Here is an 18519-nt window from a genome sequence, read left to right as displayed (position 1 = left end):
TGATATGCGTTGATGATCGATGATAGGCGGACATCAAGCTGCCCATGCATGCCTGGGGGATACATCAGTGGAAACTATGGGGTAGGCATAAAATTGATAACATATGGAGAGGCCTACAAAGCATAACTTGAAGCAGTTCCCCAGTCCACGAGCCAAGCAACTGCTCCCCATGATCAGATGGAGCATGGAGTGTCAAAATATGAAACCCATGATATGCACTAAGGGAATGCAAAAGAGGCACACTAGCTAAGATTAATTATTTTATGCTATGTTTGTTCCCATCAATAAAGGGAGAGTCTCCCTACACACACATACTATAGGAACCCACCTTTCCACCTATGAGTTCTACCCATTTAGGAGATTAACCTAGAAACCACTTAGGTGTGATTAGGTTCACCGCATTCTCTATAAATAAAGCAGTTTATTCCTTTGTGCTTCCACTCTTTTGCTACTGCTATGCATACTCTCTTACTCTTTCTCGTCTCCATCTCTCTCTCAAAACTTTAACATGTTACCTTAGAGCAAGCTGAAGGTAAGGATTCATGAGTGCTCCTTGCTGCCCTGTTTCAGCTGTTGTTCATTTCTGCAACTGACCTGCTCAAAATGATCTCCATCTCGCTTACTATTCTTCTGCCCAACTGTGCTGAAGATCTTGCTGAAGTTCACACCAATCTAGCATGTCTTTTGTCATGAAGACATGATTTTTTTTTGCTTTGCTTAGCGTTTGATTAAAAGTTAATCAAATGCGCAAATGTCAATTGCACATTTGAGTTGCAAGTTAGTTATTTCATAGTGTGGGACGCACGACCCCAAGATATCAGTCGGTGCCAAAGGCAAAAGTTGTAATAAGTTATATCTAACAAGCACTAAGTGGTATCTTGTGTCAAATTTTGGCCTGCACCAATTTATTAGCCACTAATGTTAGAGACTAGGCATTAATTAATTAATTAATGCTAGCCTAAGGGCTAATAACTGCTCGAGAATACTTGGAAGGAAAATTGACATAGCCAAATTAATTATCGGCTGGCGAAATTAATTCTTTAAGTACTAGAATAATTATTACTTGAAAATTAATTTAATAAGCTCGATAATGCTGAAAAATGGGATTAGATGGTTGCCACTTGGCAAAACTTGCCCATGTAAGTGGAGAAAACGTTTTTGGAAGTTGGTGGAAACCTATTCAAGCATATAACAGGTGACAATAGTTTGGAGCCCTCCAGGATCAAGTGACAGTAGCCCAAGGTTTTTCTAGTGCAAGTGATAGCATACAGAAGGGAGTACCAATCTTTCTGGTGATCCTATGCTATAGGTGACAGTTTTAATGGCTATTTGCGTAATATAGTAGCACTTTTTAGCATTTCTTGCAATGAAACTCTAAAATTTCTCTCTTTGCAGTTTCTCTCATCCCTTGGCCATCTCTCAAGTTATTTCAACAAGATCCAACCATTTGAGTTATCAAATGTGGAGATACTGGAAAATCTCTCCTGTAAAGAATTAGGGTTTGATAATCACCTTGGGATCCATGCTTAAAATTGAGAGCCTAGGAGATGCATTCCAATAGCTGAAATAGAGGAATTTCATAGAGATTCAAGAGGCTAGCCAGTCAAAATCGAATCTAGGGCTGAATTTGTCTCTCAAGGAGCAAGGTGAAGGCCAATCCCAAAGCAAACCAAGGGGCAAATTGATCTGGAGGCCAACTGGTCAGTTTTAATGGCAAAAGTGGCGCTTGTATTAGCAGAGGAGATCAAAGGATCTCAATTGTACTCTATCCATTTGCAATAAAAATCAAAGAAATACTACAAGGGGTGCCAATTTTGGAGCCAACACGTTGTCCATTGTCCAAGATTAAGTGGTAACCTTTGTATTTTCAGTTTATGTAAATTAATTACTTGCTGAAATTAGTGTTAAATCAGGTTGTTAAGGTGGCTTCTGAAGGTCAGAAGCTTTGCTCTAGTGCTGAAATTGTATTCGGTTGAGCATTACAACAAACATGTCTTTAGATAGTGAGATGGAATCAAGCAAGGATGATGCCTCTCAATTTGAAAATTCACTAAGTGTTGGGAAAAATGCAATGTCTAATCTTGGACAAAACATGTAGCATGGGCAGCAAGCTGATAATGTTGGTTTAGACCAAAATGTGGGTGCTTCTAGGTCTCTTGAAGCTAATGACTAGCAAGAGCAAAAGAAATTTGATGACCATTTTAACGATCAAATGATAGTAATTGAATGTGTGAGAGAGAGAGAGAGAGAGAGGAGACAGCAAAACTCAGTTGAGAGTACACAATTGACAGTGAAGAGATAGTGAGAGTGAAGGCATGACTCCCAATGCAATATTCAAAGAGTGTAATGTGCAAGTACAAAGTACAGCCCCTAAAACCTTAGGGTTGTTAATATACGTTCACACCCTAAAGGTGTAAAACGTGATAAGTACCCGAACTGTGTAACATAAGCACATAAAATAAAGGAGAATAAAACTCGAGGGAAAAACCTCTCATAAGGAGAGTAAACAGTGTCCTAATGTCCTACCGAGGATCACTGACACTCCTCTACGAGCGTAGGCGTGAGTCAAACCCAACAAACCCCCTAGAGGGAACAGTGATCAACATACAAGGATCACCCATCAAAGGATATCAAATTTAAAGCATTGCGGAATGCTTCAAATTTGTCACCAGAAAGAGCTTTAGTGAAGATGTCTGCTACATTACTAGTGGTAGGACAATAGAAAAGGTTGATATCTCCTGCATGTAGCCTCTCTCTGACAAAGTGATAGTGGATCTCTATGTATTTCATGCGTGCACGAAACATTGGGTTCCGTGCCATTACAATAGCACTTCGACTATCAGTAAACCAAGGACTAGCTCCGTGACAGATACATCAAGATCAACCAACAAATGTCTCAGGCCATACACATTCAACTGTGGTAGTGAAAGCTGCCTTGTATTCAGCTTCACAAGACAATGTGGCAACAGTCGATTGTTTCTTGCTAAGCTAAGAGATGCAAGATGAACCAAGAAAGAAACAATTTCCATTCGTAGAGTGATGTGAATCAAAATCACCGACCCAATCTGAATCACTATAAGCATGTAGTTACAGTGGTCCCCCCTTGGCATAAAGCAATCCAAGAGTCCTAGTCCCCTACAAGTAACGAAAAACACGCTTCACAACTTGCCAATGTGACATGTGTGGGTTGTGCATATATCTGCTCGAGGCTGAAGCTGCAAACTGAATATCTAGCCTTGTGTTGCATAAATAAATAAGACATCCAACTGCTAGAGCATACATATGGATGTCAAACAAATCACTATCATCATGCAAGGACAACTTAAGCCCAATCTCCATTGGTATGCAAACTGGCTTGCAGTCCTGTAAGTCAAACCTCTCAAGGAGTCTATCAATATATCTAGATTGTGACAATCCAATGCCTCTAGCATCATGAATGAACTAAATGCCCAAATAATAGTGCAAAGGCCCTAATTCTGATATCTCAAAAGTTTGCTACAACTTTGTTTAAATGCTAAAATCTAATCAGCATGTGTCCCTGTGAGCAGAAGATCATCTACATAAAGACATATGACCGACAAAGGATCCCCCCCCCCTTTACATGTGTAAAAGTAGACTTTGATGAACTGTTAATGAACCCTTGGCTGAGTAAAAAGGTATCAATTTTTGCATACCAAGCTCGGGGAGCTTACTTCAAACCATATAAATCCTTTTTCAATTTACATACCAAGTATTCGGATCCCTCAAGTGCAAAACCAATGGGCTGCTGTACATACACTTCTTCCTGAAGTTCCCCATGTAAAAATGTAGTCTAGATATCAAGTTGGTGCACAATGCAACCATGATGGGCAGCCAAAGCAACCATAGACTGAATGGTAGTCATACGGGATGTAGGAGAAAATGTCTCCTCATAGTCAATGCCTTTATTTTGTGCATATCCTTTGGCCACAAGCTTGGCTTTATACTTGTCAATGGATCCATCTGCATTTCTTTTTAGCTTATAGACCCACTTTGTACCAATGGCTTTCTTCCCAATAGGGAATGTCACTAAATCTCATGTTTGATTCTTTATGATAGAATTAAATTTAGCTTGCATTGCTGCCATCCAATGCACACTTTGTTGTACATCCTCAAAACATTCACGCTCCTCGTCATCAAGTGTATGTGCTGCCATAACAAACTCCATTGTATTAGCATGATCATGCAGACGAGCTTGTCTTCTAATACGGCCATTTATAGGAGCATCCAGATGACTATCTTTCATAGTCTACAAGTATCATCTTGGCATTTGCCTAGCTTCCTAATTGTGTACAAGCTCCTATTGAATCTCATATTCAGTGCCTTGCTAAATATTCAAATCAGTCATAGACTGAATTTCTACATTGCTCAATGGAGCACTTGGCTGAACATTATATTCATTTGTTGAAGCTCCAACTGTATCACCAAAAGAAATGAGCAACAGCCCTTCAAAGACATCATTGGAAACCTAATATGTATCAAAACCAGCGAGGGATAATTCTGAATTTTCATCAAAAACCACATCCCTACTGACAAACACTTTCTTGGAAACAAGATCATACAATCTATATCCTTTGCTCTCACTGCTGTACCCTACCAAAATGCATTTAACAACCTTGTTGTCCAACTTCTTTCTTAGTACCTTGGAATATGAGCATACACAAGACACCCAAAAGTACGAAAATGGCCAACTGAAGGTTTCCAGCTATTCCAAGCCTCAAAAGGCATAACATTCTTTAATGCCTTGGTAGGGCACCTATTCAAAACATAGCAAGCCAAAAACCATGTGGCAAACTCCTTGCTTTCAACGTACATCTAGCCATCTTCATGAGTGACGGATTCTTCCTCTCTGCAACCCCATTGTGCTGTGGAGTATATGCAATAGTATACGAATGGATAATGCCTTTCTACTTCAAAAAATTATTCAGCATGGAAGACATGTATTCACCCCCTCGGTCCGAACGAAGAGTATTAATCCTGTAGCCACATTGATTTCAGCAAGTGCAACAAAAGCCAAAAATGCACCATACATCTCTGACTTTTTCACCAATGAGCAAACCCAACAAAAACGAGTAAAGTTATCAATGAGGAGAACGAAATAATAATATCCACCCAATGACTTTGTCTGCATAGGTCCACATACATCCGAATGCACAATCTGTAATCTGGCAGTTGCCTTAAAAGTAACATCACAAGGAAACGAGAATCGATGTATTTTCCCCAAAATTCCTCACATATATGCTCAGGAGGTTTCTCCAAGAAAGGTAAGCCATCTTGCATTCGTGTACATTGCATAAGCATCAAACTACCATAGTTGACATGCGCCATGCGAGCATGCCATAACTCTACATGTGACACAGCAGGAGTAAGAGTAGATGTCAAATAGACTGACTAATCAAACAAATAAGAACCTAACTCATAGAGTCCATGACATAATGTGCCAGTCAAAACAAAAGTTATGAATTCTTTATCCCTAACCATACATTTGTCATCATCAAATGTGACTTGTATACCACACTTTGCCAAAGAAGAGATGGACAACAAATTCTTCTTTATGCCTGGCACAAATAATGCAACCCGTAAACTGAGAGTAGAGCCATCAATGGTTGTCAACACAATCTCCCCAATACCTCTAACAAGGTAAGATGCATTGTTGGCACACTGTGCAAACTTGCCAATAGGAGCTGCAATAACAGAGAAAAACAAATGCTTGTGGAATGTAATATGCCTAGAAGCACCACTGTCAAAGAACCAAGTACTAGCATCCTCATCAGTAGAGCTAAATGCTCTATCAGCCCAAGAGGAGTCATAACTGCAAGTGTAGAAATAGGAGTCATAGTCTACAACAAAAGACACAGAGTCAGTAGCAATAGAAGAAGCATCAAAAACAGACATTCTTGACTCCTTCTCCTTGGCTATGCACTTCTTACATTGTAACGACTTGGCTTCTTGCAATAGTAGCACATACCCTTCTTGGCTTGCGTGCCCCATGTTTCTTGTTGCTCTATGAAATACTTGAACTTCCAGAACTCTGCGGAGCATTTTTAGACTAGCTGCCTTTCTTCTATCTCGCCATAAAAGCATGTTCAAAGGCTATTACATGCACCCCACTATTCCTTCTTGTTTGCACTTCTTCTAAGAGCAAACTAACAAACTGAAGGAAAGTAAGTACCTACCGGAAAATTCTCATGGTGAGACTTAGGGCCATATGAAAGGCCAAATAAGAGGGTGGCAATGAATTCAGAGTAGTAGAGATCAACTGTGCATCCAAATAATACTCATCTACATTCATTCGCTGCTCACGCAAGTCCTAAATTTTGTTAAGATGATCTTGCATGGAGTCACCATCATTCATCTTCACATTCTCAAGCTCTTTCTTCAAGAAAAGGATGTGTATCTCATTTTTTCCAGCAAGCATCTGCTCAAGTGTTAGCCATGCTTCTCGTAAAGAAGCTACAAATCATATGTGTGGGATGATAGACCGCTGAACTGTCACTGCAATCAATGACAATGTATGAGCATCCCATGTGTCCCAAGTCTTTTGTGTTGCTGATCTCTAGGAAAGTGGCCAAGCTGGAGCGGGCTGAGTAGGCCTTTGACCATGTCCTCCTGGAGGAGGTGTTATAGGAGCCACAACTCCAGGATGAACTTCTTCGCCACTAACATAATCCCAAATATTCTTCGCAATCAACACATTTTTCATCATGAAAGACCATAGAGAATAGTTGTGACCATCCAATCTATCCTCGTTGGATACATATGTGAATACATCACCTTGTCCCTGATTGGCTAACCATGGTAAATGTCACTATTCAAAGAGAAAAACAGTAAGACCTAAAGCTGGACGAACCTGGAAATCTCAGAATTTCCAGAAATTACAACTAGCACCACACTATAATTAACAAATTTGATCACACTCTGTCAAAACTGTCCAACGTACATGCTGTCCAATGCACAAACAATGCTCAGTAGCACAAAAAAAGCAAAAGCCCCAAAATATTGTTGTCCAAAATGCACAATTTCAGTCTATTGCAAACTAACCCTGATTTACATTTGCCAATGTCTAAACTAAACCAAAAAGCCCCAAATTTCTGGCTCGAAATTCAAGAAGTTTCTGCAATAAATATGTCCCGCACATGTGCAGGGCAGAAGTAGCCTGCCCAAGCAAAAACCCCTTTCTGAAATTCAAATCTGAATAAAAAATGAAAATATTTCTCCTTTTACCTCCTTTATGGGCCGACAAGGTTAACGAGCAGCGGGCTGCAGGCAGGCCTGGTGCTGATGGCGGAGCAGGAATAGGCAGCTCAGCTAGCTGGCGGGCGCAGACCAGGCTGGTGGCAGCGTCAAGACCAGGGCACAATTGGCACAGGCTGACTGCAGGAGGCGCAGGCTGACTGAGGATTGAGGCAGCACTGGCAGATAGGATGACTCAAGGCACTGCAGGTGCTGGCATCCGAGGCAAGGCGCCAGGCAGCCGCTAGCTATGGTGACTCTCCTAGTGGTGCTGCTGGTGGCGGTGGAGTTGTAGACAGCTGCACAGGCAGTTGGGGGCTGTCCTGCAAGCGGAGACAAGCAGCTGACCAAGCTGAAGCTAGAGCTGGCCAATTCAATGCTGCCGGTATAGAGAGAGGAGATTGATCTGAACTCCGCTTTGATACCAAATGTGTGTGTGAGAGAGAGGGGTGGGGGGAACAAATCGAAGCTCAGATGAGAGTTCACAGTTGACAATGAAGCAAGTATGAGAGCGAAGACACAACTCCCAATGCAATATTCAAAGAGTGTAATGTGCAAGTACAAAGTACAACCCTTAAACCTTGGGGTTGTTAATGTGCATACACACCCAAAAGGTGTTAAACACCATAAGTGCCTAAACTGTGTAACATAAGCACATAAAATAAAGGACAATAAAACTGGGGGGAAAAACCTCTCATAAGGAGATTAAAAACTGCCCCTCTGTCCTACCGAGGATCACCAACACTCTTCTGTGAGCATAGGCATAAGTCAAACCCAACAGAATGTTTGTGCAATTGGTAAATTATCCTCATTTCATACACTTTTTGACCCACTTAAAGGAGGGCAGCAAAGGCAAGAAGAGGAAATCATCTTCAAAGCTCGGGACAGCAAGATACCATGAAGATCCAATACAACAGCATGATGTTCCAAATGTGGGTAGTAAGCATAAGCAAATGATGCCAATGTACCAACTCATGCATATGCAAGGCCATCTTAGTAGTGCCAATCCAATGGGTTTTGGACAACATGACATGCCTGCAACGATGGGGCAAGCAAGGTACATAGGTGGTAGCACTAGTTTCCATGCTATGGTGGGTCAAGGACCGCATATGAGGATGCATGGCACAACTCCTTATAGTCTGCAACAATCAATGAATGGTGTGCAAGGCCCAATGTATCCGGGTATGGGTGGTATTATACATAACCCCATGGATAGCAATGTTAGTGTGATACTAGGGTAAAAAGTGACAAGTTTGGCAATGCATATATGCAGCCCACTATGTTTGGGACTCATGGTATCAATGCTGGTCATGCAAATGCTCCATATGGTGCTGGTTATGAGGAAAATGCAGCTAATACTACATGCAATGTATGGGAAAATGTATCTTGGTATAGCTGGTAGTATGCAAATTCCCATGCATGGTTGTGAGATGGGAGGATCGAGGTACAGCTGGGATTCAGTAGACAGTGTGAGAGTGAGAGACAAAGTTGAAGCACGACACCCAAGAGAATAGACTGAATGAGTATAACCAGAAAGTACAAAGTACAACCCTTAAACCTTAGGGTTGTAGGGGGTATTCACACCCGACACACACTAAGTGCCCAAATGTGTGTAACATAAGCACATAAGTACATACGACAATAAGACCATAAGTCTGGGGGAAAAAACCTCTCCTACCGAGAGTAAAAAGTGCCCCAGTATCCTACTGATCACCAACACTCCCATATGAGTGTAGGCGTAAGTGAGGCGTGAGTCAAATACCCAACAAACCCCCCTGGAGTGAAGAGTGATCAAGAGTACAAGGATCATCCGCCACCAAAGGATATCAAATTTAAAGCATCGCGAAATGCTTCAAATTTGTCACGAGGAAGAGCTTTAGTGAAGATGTCTGCCACATTACTAGTGGTAGGATAATAGACAAGGCTGATATCACCTGCATGTAGCCTCTCTCTGACAAAGTGATAATGAATCTCAATGTGTTTCGTGCGAGCATGAAACACTGGGTTCCGTGCCACTGCAATGGCACTCTGACTATCAGTGAACAAAGGAGTAGGCTCAATAACAGATACATCCAAATCAGCTAGCAAGCGTCTAAGCCATACGCATTCAACTATGGTAGTGAAAGCTGCCTTGTATTCAGCTTCACATGACGATGTGGCAACAATGGATTGTTTCTTGCTAAGCCAAGAAATGCAAGAAGAGCCAAGAAAGAAACAATTGCCACTAGTGGAGTGACGTGTATCATAATCACCAGCCCAATCAGAATCACTGTAAGCATGTAACTGCAGTGGTCCCCCCTTGGCATAAAGCAACCCAGGAGAACGAGTACCTTGCAAGTAGCGAAAAACACGCTTGACAGCTTGCCAATGTGACATGCGTGGCTGATGCATATACCTGCTCAAAGCTGAAACTGCAAACTGTATGTCCGGCCTAGTGTTGCAGAGATAGATAAGACATCCAACTGCAGGAGCATATGTATGTATATCAAACAAATCACTGTCATCATGTAATGACAGTTTCAGTCCAGGTTCCATGGGAGTACAAACTGGCTTGCAATCCTGTAAGCCAAACTTCTCAAGAAGCTGGCCAATATACCTTGACTGTGATAGCCCAATACCTCGAGCATTATGTATGAACTGGATGCCCAAGTAGTAATGCAAAACTCCCAAGTCAGACATGTCAAAAGTTTGCTGCAAATTTTGTTTGAATGCTGAAATCTGATAAGCATGTGTTCCAGTGAGCAAAAGGTCATCAACATAAAGACATAAAATCAGCATAGATCCCCCTTCTTTACATACGTAAAGGGTAGACTTAGATGAGCTGTTTAGAAACCCCTGACCAAGCAAGAAAGCATCTATTTTTTCATACCAAGCTCTAGGAGCTTGTTTCAAACCATATAGTGCCTTTTTGAGCTTGCATACCAAATGTTCTGAGCCTTCAACTGCAAAACCAATGGGCTGCTGTACATAAACTTCCTCCTGAAGTTCCCCATGTAAAAATGCAGTCTTGATATCTAGCTGATGCACTGTCCAACCATAATGTGCAGCCAAAGCAATCATAGACCTGATGGTCGTTATACGGGAAGTAGGAGCAAATGTCTCCTCATAATCCATGCCCTTTTTCTGTGCATAGCCTTTAGCTACCAGCCGTGCCTTGTATTTATCAATGGATCCATCTGCTTTTCTTTTCAATTTGTAGACCCATTTCGTTCCAATGGCTTTCTTCCCAAATGGCAAGGACACCAAATCCCAAGTTTGATTCTTAGTAATAGAATCTAATTCAGCTTGCATAGCTGCCATCCAATGCACACTGTGTTGTGCATCCTCATAACATTCAAGCTCTTCATTATCAAAAGTACTTGCTGCCATAGTAAACTCCATGGTATGTGCTGAATCATGCAAACGAGTTTGCCTTCTAGTACGACCAGCCATGGGTGCATCCAAAGGACTATCTTGCATAGTCTGCAAATACCATCTAGGTAACTGTCTAGCATCTTGACTGTGTGCAAGCTCTTGCTGAATTTCAGTTTCAGCATGATGCTGAATATTTCGATCAGCCAATGGCTGAATTTCTGCACTTTCCATAGGAGCAGCTGGCTGAACATTAGGTTCATTTTCTGAACCTCCAACTGAATCACCAAAAGTAATGGGCAGCAGCCCTTTAAAAACATCACGGGCAGCCTGATATGTGTCCAAACCAGCCAAGGATAATTCTGATTTTTCATCAAAAACAACAATCCTGCTGACAAAAACCTTCTTTGTAACGGGATCATAGAGTCTATAGCCTTTGCTCTCATTGCTATATCCCATAAAAATACACTTAACAGCCTTGTTGTCCAATTTTTTTCTAAGTACCTGTGGAATATGGGCATAGGCAAGACACCCAAAGGTACGAAAGTGACCAACTGAAGGTTTACGGCTGTTCCAAGCCTCAAAAGGTGTGATGGTCTTCAAGGCTTTGGTAGGGCATCTGTTCAAAATATGGCAAGCACACATGACTGCTTCCATCCAAAAACTATGAGGCAAGCTCTTTGCCTTCAGCATAGATCTGGCCATCTCCATGAGTGACCGATTTTTCCTCTCTGCTACCCCATTCTGCTGTGGAGTATAAGCTGTAGTATACTGATGGACTATGCCCTTCTGCTGCAAAAAAGAATTCAGCATAGAGGACATGTATTCCCCCCCTCGGTCCGAACGGAGAGTCTTAATCTTGCATCCAGACTGATTTTCAACAAGTCCACTGAAAGCCAAAAATGCATCATACACTTCTGACTTCTTTTTCAAACAGTAGACCCAGCAGAAACGTGTAAAGTCATCAATGAATGTCACAAAATAATAACAACCGCCCAATGACTTGGTCTGCATAGGCCCACAAACATCTGAATGCACCAACTCCAATCTGGTTGTTGCCCTGAAAGCAACATCACGAGGAAATGAGAAACGATGCATTTTTCCCAAAATGCATCCCTCGCATAAGTGCTCAGGAGGTCTCTCCAAGAGAGGTAAGCCATCCAGCATCTGAGTATGCTGTAAAAGCATCAAGCTGCCAAAGTTTACATGCCCTAAACGAGCATGCCATAACTCCGCCTGTATCATAGCAGGAGTAAGAGTGGATGTCAAGTATGCTGACTGATCTACTGAAAGAGCATCCAACTCATATAAACCATGACACAAAGATCCTGTCAAGACCAATGTCATGCATTCTTTTTCTCGAACCATGCAACGGTCATCATCAAAAGTGACCTGCATACCACAACGTGCCAAAGAAGAAATAGAAAGCAAATTCTTCTTTATTCCAGGCACAAACAAAGCATCCTGCAGGCGGAGAATAGAGCCATCAATGGTTGTGAGCTGAATCTCCCCAATACCACGAACAGGGTATGATGCATTATTGGCACACTGTACCGATTTCCCAACGGGAGGTGCACTAACTGAAGCAAACAAATCTCTCCGAGATGTAATATGTCTAGAAGCACCACTGTCAAAGAACCAAGTGTCAGCATCCTCTGTAGAGCTAAGTGCTCTATCGGCCCAAGAGATGTCATAACTGCAAGTGTAAAAACAATAGTCCCTGTCCACAACAAAGGACGCGGACTCACTAGCAGTGGAAGGAGTAGTAGAAACAAACATTCCTGACTCCTTCTCCTTCTCTTTGGCAATGCGCTTCCTGCACTCAGTGATATAGTGGCCTGGCTTCTTACAATAATGACATTTTCCTTTTTTTTGCTTGCGTCCCCCCTTGTGTCTGATTCTGCGATGTGCCCAAAGTGCCAGGACTCTGTGGAGCATTTTTCACCTTGCTGTTTTTGCCTTTCTGTCTTGCCACAAAAGCCTGCTCAGAGACTATAGCATCCACACCACTATTTTTCCGTGTTTGCTCCTCCTCTAGAAGCAAACTAACCAGCTGAATAAAAGTGAGTGGGTGCTCAGCAATCCTCATGGTGAGGTTCAATGCAGTATGAAAAGACAAGTACGAAGGAGGTAAGGAATTCAAGGTGGTGGATATCAACTGTGCATCCGAAAAATACTCATCTACATTCATGAGCTGCTCCCTCAAGTCCTGCATCTTATTTAAGTGATCTTGCATAGAATCACCTTCATGCATCTTCAAAGTTTCCAACTCTTTCTTCAAGAAAGAGATCCGAGTCTCATTCTTTCCTGCAAACATATGCTCCAAAGTCAACCATGCATCTCGTGAAGAAGATGCCGAACGGATATGAGGTATGATGGACCGCTGAACTGCCGGAGCAATCAGCGACAAGGCCTGTGCATCACATGTATCCCAAGCTTTTTGAGCTGCAGTTCTTGGAGGAAGTGGCTGAGGTGGAGCGGGCTGAGGTCCCCGTTGTCCACGTGCGCCATGGGGAGGAGGAGTAACGGGAGCTACAACTCCCGGTCGAGTTTCCTCTCCACTGACATAATCCCATAAATTCTTGGCCACTAATACATTCTTCATCATGAATGACCAAAGCGAATAGTTGTTTCCGTCCAATCTGTCTTCCTTGGATACATACATAAAGACATCACCTCCATGATTTGCCATGATGACAAATTTCCAAAGACAAAATGAGCAATGTCAAAGCAGTATGAACTGGAAACCTGCAAATTTCCAGAAATTGCAGCAAACACGTTTCTGCAATTAATGTGCAAGGGCGTACTCTGTCTGAAAACTATCTTTTAATGCACGCTTCCCAAGGTGCAAACAGTGCATTGCAACACTGTTATCTCAAAATCCCCAAAATTTTTGCCAAATTTTTTGTCAAAACAGTCTTTTTGTGACTGTACCAGCAGTTCAAATGCAACTGTCCACAAAATACACAAAAGCCCCAAAATTTTTGATGATCCAGTCCAGAAATTTGCATGAAATTTATCCCCCACTTGTTCTGTGCTTGCCGCGTATGAACCTCCTCTTCCAAAGCTGTGTTCTGGGCTGAAATTAAAAAAAAATTGTATGTACCTGACGTGGAGCAGGCCACGAGCAGAGGCAGGTCGCTGGTCAGACGTGCGAACGAAACGCAGGTTGCTGACGTGGACACATCAGACGGCGGGAAGACTGTCGCGAGCTGCAGGTGTTGAGTCGTGGAGGTGTCACACGACGGACAGGACAGTCGCTCTATGGCAGGTCGTCGGGCGGGCGAGCTGGCTGACGTGGACGACAGGCGGCACAGGACAGTCCTGTGGCAGATCGTCTGGCGGGCGGACTGGCTGACGTGGAGCTGCTGGACAGTCGCAAGCAGTGTGGCATGTGGAGCAGGCTGACGTCTGACGGATAGGACGACGGGCGAACAGTCGAGCGTGTTGTGTGGCAATGCTGACAAAACGGATCTCAGTCGACGTAGCTAGCGCCTGGGTTGACGAGGGCAGCGCTGAGGAACAGCACGTTGGTGAAGCTGCACTGGCGGGCTGTAACGCGGGCAGACTAACGACGAGGTGGCGCCTGACTGCTGACGAGACTGACGATGCGCTAGAGACAGGTTGCGTGGAGCTGTGCGCTGGCGGCCTGGAGCAGAACTGGCGTGGGCTGCAGACTACAGACTTGCACACTGCAGGCAGAAGCTGAGTTCAGAGCTGTGCTCTGATACCAAATGTGAGATGGGAGGATCGAGGTACAGCTGGGATTCAGTAGACAGTGTGAGAGTGAGAGACAGAGTTGAAGCACGACACCCAAGAGAATAGACTGAATGAGTGTAACCAGAAAGTACAAAGTACAACCCTTAAACCTTAGGGTTGTAGGGGGTGTTCACACCCGACACACACTAAGTGCCCAAATGTGTGTAACATAAGCACATAAGTACATACGACAATAAGACCATAAGTCTAGGGGAAAAAACCTCTCCTACCGAGAGTAAAAAGTGCCCCAGTGTCCTACTGATCACCGACACTCCCATATGAGCGTAGGCGTAAGTGAGGCGCGAGTCAAATACCCAACAATGGTCACATTGCAATGGTCATAAGTATGTAAACAAGAATGTGCCTCCTACGTTTGGTGCTCCTAGCATGTCAAATACACATGAGGGGCTAGTCAATCGGATGCAATGTTGCATGTTAGTTAAGTTGGAATGCAACATGTAAAAGTATAAAGCACCGCAATGCTCAAGAGGAAAAAAGGCCTAGAACCTACTGGAGGATTTAAGGCAAGTAAAGTTAGAGATAAAGTTTCCATGTGCTTCGTTGTGAAGCTTCAACATTATTTCAACTATGAAAGAATGCAATTGGATGGAGGAGGGTGACCTAACAGAACATCCTCAGTGACGCACTTTACCTTGATGTGTTTCAATTAGAGCCGATTTTGGCTTGGGCTCTTTCAAGCTCAACAAAGCATAGAAGGTCCAAAGTATTGCCTAATGCTCAATGGGGAGGTTGCATCTCCACTCCCTTAGTGATGGACAGTCCGATTATGTTGTGGATCTCGGATATACTTGGCTTGCATCTAGGGTGTTATACGCTGATAGTATTGCTACCATTGGGATTACTATTCAGTGTACTAGTCACTGCAATTGGTATGCATTGTTAGAGGTAGAGTCATCCCCTGGACAAGCTATGTTAGGATTTTTGCACAATTAGGGTTTGGTACAACAGTGTACAGCATACGGCAGAGGACACGTCAGCAACAAGCAGTACAATGCTACGTCAGCAATCTACGCAAGTGCCACGTGGCAGCCTGCAGTCGGACAGTTATTTAGCATTATTTTATTGCAACCGGCTACATTTAATGCAGCCAACCTGGTCATTTTTATGCCTTTTCTTTCTGCTTTATATAGCAGTCCTCCAGCACATTATTGATACATTATTCAGATTCTGATCTTGAGATTTGTTGGCTAAGACAAACTATGCAAGGGCTAACGGAGATCGAGGTCATCAAGGCGGAGACACACAGATATTTCCTCTGCCCCCGTGTATATTTCTACACTCTTATACAGCATACTACACTGCAAATTTTTCTGTGTTTACACTGTCTCCTTTTCTCTCTCTCTCTTTTCTCTGTGTTCACTCTCTCTCAATCTTTGTCCTACGCTTCTGCATCGCTACACTCTGACATGGTATCTGAGCGGTGAAGACGGACTGACTGAGTGCTAAACCTATCTGAAGAGGAGATTTCAGCATGACACAAGGCTACGTTTCCAGGATTCGAGGGTGAGCGGGAGGGATATGCATCAGATCAAGGCTAAAGCGAGCGTGGGCATGCGGGAAAGGAGTCTAATCGGTGAATTTGCTGCAAGTTATTGCTGTTTGAAGGGGAGGAAGGCTACATTTGAGACCTTCCATTGCAGATTTTACCTTTTCATCGCCTCCGACGAGTGAAGAAGGTTTGGGCAGCGGAGGAATCAGCCCTAGAAGGCTACGTTTACACAGTCAGAGGGGGCTGACTTTGCATTTGTGCAAGCATTGCAGGTGAACATGTCTACAAAGACTGATTTGGAGTTCTAAGCGATCATGGACAGGAAGGTGCCTGTCCTACCGGCTCTTCCATCGGATCAGAAGCTTGATGGTGACAATTACCGCATCTGGTATGTGATGATGTTGGCCATTTTGGAGTCTTATGATTTGGCAAAACTGGTGATGGAGGAGATTAATAGGCCCTGGGTGAGGGATGAGTCCAAACTCTCTTCCAATGCTCGTGTGGAGTTGACCAAGGCTCGATCTCATTGGGACAAACTGAATGCCAGGATTTGATCTTTTCTGTTTGTGTCTTGCACTACAACCGTGATAGCTCATATCGAGCACTTGATGGTGGCTCGAGAGATATGGCTGGAGCTTGATCAAATATACAACCGGATGACCCTGATGAAGAGAGTTTCTTTGGAGGTGTAGATACGGACCTTTTCCGTGAATAAGTCTTCTTCACTTCGGGAACACATCAACAAGCTTCGGCAACTTCAGATGCAGGTTCAAAATGCGGGGAAGCCTACTTCCTCCGAAGACATAGCGATCACTTTACTATCCCAGTTGCCACCACAATTCGGTACCTTTTATTCCGCTCTTATTGCATTAGGGCGGGAGTCGATTCTTCAGTGGGAAGAGTTGATTCCTATGGTCTTGGACCAGGAGGAACAGTTGAAGGGACAGAATGCTTCCAAATCGGAGGCATTGGTTGGTCAAGCCTCTCAGAAGAAGGGGAAGGACCAAAAGAAGAAGGAGGACAACAAAACCAAGAAGGACAAGGAGAAGGAATCGACTTGCCATACTTGTGGTAAGACCGGTCATTGGAAAAAGGATTGCCCCGACAAAGACAAGAAGGACACCAAGAAAAAGAACACGAAGTGTTGGGGATAAAGGCGCCTCCACCTAGCCGCCCGTGTATTACTACACTGACAGTACCCGCCACTGCACACTACAGGTGGCGAGTGCCCGTCATAGTCACTTATTCTTTATTATTTTAGTGACAGTTTGAATAAAGGAAGGTCTCACCACACATTGTGGTTGTTGGAATTCCCACTTTGAGTTTCACTCACTCTCTTGCTCTTGCTCTCCATCCGCCATAGCTCTCACCGCCAAGCTTCTTCCTCCTAGGTTCCACTTCCCTTTCAACTGGTATCAAAGCAAAGGCATTGGAGCTTGCCCAGCATTCTCTTCAGCCCGGATGTGAAGAGCTTCAACCTGAGCTTCCGGACTTCCATTGGCACCTTCCAGGGCTGCATCGGAGCTCCCTCGACACTGTCAAGTGCTCCCAAGCACTGTTGAAGACCCCCAGCCCCCACGAACAGCCACCGCAAAATGCGGTGCATTTTTAGAGGGCTAGGCTGACCTGCTCCTAGCATTTCCCACTTCTTCCCCGGCTTCCCGGCACTCTTGGCAACCTTCTCAATCATTGTTGGACTCCTTGGCATTAGTTCTTGGCTCCTGGTGATCGATTCGAGTGCTTTCCCCCTTCAGCCATTACTGTATACACAGTCCCAAGACTGTCAAAACATGGCAGCACTTGACATTTACTGTTTGATGCTTCTTGGCATTGTCCGTTTGATGTCTATTGATACCCAGTGATGCCCGAATGTTATGGGATACTATGTCTATGCTTTGGGACTGATTTGGAGCAGATTTGGGCACCAATTGAGCTCCATTTAACAATAAATATGGTGCTGTAATACAATGGGCTGAAGCTCATTTACTTGGTGTATGCATTGGTTCTTGGATACGGGGTGCTTACTGGAGATTTGAATGATTATACCGATGTATTTAGAGATTGTCAAATGCTTCTTTTTGGTTCCGGAATGCTTTTAAGCTTGGATTAGGCTCCGACTTGGTCGTCCTTCACTGGCATTTGGCTTCAGTTGGCATGCTTTGGACCGGTCTATGCCTATTGTCACTGCTTGACATTTAGGCTTCTTGCATTTATGCTTCGGTCAGATATGGATGCCACTTGATTTGCCCATGCTTGACAATTACTTGGAGCTTCGTCTTCATATGTATTTGACCATTTTGGACCTACTGGGCATTACATTTGGTTGTCAGTTACATGCTCTTTGAATGCTTTCAAGCTTATGCTTTATGGGTCTGAGATAGCTTGGGACTCATGCTCCGGATGTATCCTACTAGGATTTGGCATGTCTGATGCTATGTACTCGATCTATTAGAGCCTTGCTTGCTCTATTTGCATTTGACTTTACTTCCAGTGGGAGCCTCTTGGTATATTCGAATGTACGCAGAGTCTTACTTACACTTGAGCTTGAGCTTGTGGGACAGTTACATGCATTTGCTCTCTTGAGAGCTTTATGTCTACAGTTAGTCTGTAGTGGACTGATTTGATACGCCTATTGGAGCAAGCACCTA

The 18519-nt window shown here is 43.5% G+C and overlaps 1 protein-coding gene across 3 annotated transcripts in view; it reads right to left on the bottom strand.

Annotated features, from left to right (window-relative positions):
* LOC148041198 (C2 and GRAM domain-containing protein At1g03370-like) overlaps nucleotides 1-18519 on the bottom strand; it is a 189018-nt gene that overhangs the window by 124371 nt on the left and 46128 nt on the right. The gene's annotated exons all lie outside the window — the stretch shown is intronic.

Source organism: Lygodium microphyllum, chromosome 1 (genome assembly GCF_053477565.2).
Source record: "Lygodium microphyllum isolate KBCC chromosome 1, Lygodium_microphyllum_v1.1.10, whole genome shotgun sequence".
NCBI lineage: Eukaryota > Viridiplantae > Streptophyta > Polypodiopsida > Schizaeales > Lygodiaceae > Lygodium > Lygodium microphyllum.
This window is presented reverse-complemented; position numbering and strand designations above follow the sequence as displayed.